Raw genomic sequence first — 2,346 nt, 5'->3', positions numbered from 1 at the left:
CAGCTCACAGCAACCTCAAACTCTTGGGCACAAGCAATTCTCTTCCCTCAGCCTCCCAAGTAGCTAGGACTACAGATGCCCACCACAAGCCCAGGTAATTTTGTTATTATTGTTGTAGTTGTCATTGTTGTTTCTTTAGGCAGGCCCAGGCTGGGTTCGAACCCGCCAGCCTCCATGTATGTGGCCGGAGCTGTAACCGCTGTGCTATGGGTGCCAAGCAACTTTTAGGCAGGTTTTTGCCTCTCCCTCCTACCCCTTCCCCGCTGCTTCATTTCCACTAAGTCTGACTTCCCTCTGTGTACGTGTGTGCTCATCAGTTGGCTCCAATTTAACAACATTGAGGAACACACCAGAGAAAATTTTTTCCTTTGAGGGTACAGTATTTTATTATGTGAAGATAGGTCAAAAGACTTGTGAGTTATATGAGGTTGGACAACTAAATTTAAGAACTCATCCTGGGAAAAGTGCTAAATACCTCATTGTTGAGTATCAGTATGGTCACGTTTGAAGTATCCCCCTTGAGAAGCTATGCACCAATGCCTTCAGAGCACTCTTCCTAGAAGGAATTCAGAAACTTGATTGTCAGACCTCATAAGATGACAGTTCTGATGGCCATTGCAGAAAAAAAGAGTTCCAAAATTGCTTTCAAAGGAGGACTAGCACTGGCATCAGCATATAGCTTCCCAAGAGGAGTACTTCGAAGGTGACCATGGTGATACTCAGCAATGAGGCATGTAGCACTTTTTCTAGGATGAATTTTGAACTTAATTGTCCAGCGTTATAAATGCTTCATGAGGCCCAGAGCTCAAAAGTAGCATAAGTTAAATACAACTCACAAGGCAGCTAATGGTGAGTACATATGGCGTTTGTTTTTCCATTCTTCAGATAATTCACTTAAGATAATGGTCTCTAGTTCCCTCCAAATTTGTTGCAAAAGGCATTGATTCATTCTTTTTATGGCTGAGTAGTACTCCATGGTATACATACACCACACTTTATTAATTCATTCACAAATCAATGAATGAAAATGTTATTTAACAGATTTTGTAAGTGTACTATATATGTGTGTATATATACATATATACATAGACTCACATGTATATATAAATACATATATATATACAAAGACACACACACAGGGTGTCCATAAAGTTCTTGTGCAATTTAAAATACTTATAATACTTGTACTCAAAATGCTTAGCCTCAAGTCATCCTCCCACCTCTGGAGTAGTGGGGTTTACAGGTGGGAGCCACTGTGCCCAGCTACAATACTGTTAACTATAGGTATAATGTTGTAGAACTAATCTTTGGGATGTATTCATCTTGCATTACGGATACTTTATACATATAACATTATTTAGCACCTTCTCATTTCTCGTCCCTCTTGTCCCTGGCAACCACAGTTCTACTCTAGGCTTCTCTGAGGGTGACCATTTTTGATATTTTATACAAGAGGACTCATGCACTATTTTTCCTTCTGTGACTGGCTTATGTCACTTAAAATAATGTCCTCAAGGTTCATCCATGTTGTCAGATACTGCAGAATTCACTTCTTCCTAAAAGTTGAAACATATTGCATTGTAGGTACATACCACATTTTCTTTATCCATTCTTTTGTTGATGGTCATTTCGTTTCTTTCTGCACCTTAGCTATTCTGTAGCACTGCAGTGAACATGGGAGTAGTGTTAACTCTTTGAAGCTTCAATTTAAGTTCTTTTCAATAAATACCTAGAGGTGGGATTACTAGATCAGATAGTAGTTCTATTTTTTATTTTTTTTATTTTTTTGAGACAGAGTCTCACTTTGCCACCCTTGGTAGAGTGCCGTTGCATCACAGCTCACAGCAACCTCAAACTCTTGGCCTTCCAAGTGGCTGGGACTATAGGTATCCACCACAGTGCCTGGCTATTTTTTGGTTGCAGTTGTCACTGCTGTTTTAGCTGTCCAGGGCTGGGTTCAAACCCGCTACCCTCAATATATGGGGCCAGCGCATTATCCACAGAGCCACAGGCACCACCTCTAATTTTTAATTTTTTAAGAAATCTCCATACTGTTTCCCATAGCAGCCTCACCATTTTTCATTCTCTCACTATCAGTGTACAAGATTTCAAATTTCTCCATATCCTCACCAATGCATATTGTCTTTTGGTTTTTTATTATAGTCATCTTAACAGGTGTGAAGTGACATCTCAGTATGATTTTGATTCGCACTTCCCTGAAGATTAGTGACATTGAGCATGTTCCCATTTATCACTGGCCATGGATATATCTTTTTTATTTTATTTTATTTATATTTTTTGAGACAGAGCCTCAAGCTGTCCCCCTGGGTAGAGTGCTGTGGTATC

The sequence above is a fragment of the Otolemur garnettii genome, unplaced genomic scaffold (genome assembly GCF_000181295.1).
Source record: "Otolemur garnettii isolate 467f Iridium unplaced genomic scaffold, OtoGar3 scaffold00229, whole genome shotgun sequence".
NCBI classification, from domain to species: Eukaryota; Metazoa; Chordata; class Mammalia; order Primates; family Galagidae; genus Otolemur; species Otolemur garnettii.
The sequence above is the reverse complement of the archived record's forward strand: the minus strand, read 5'-3'. Positions refer to the sequence as shown.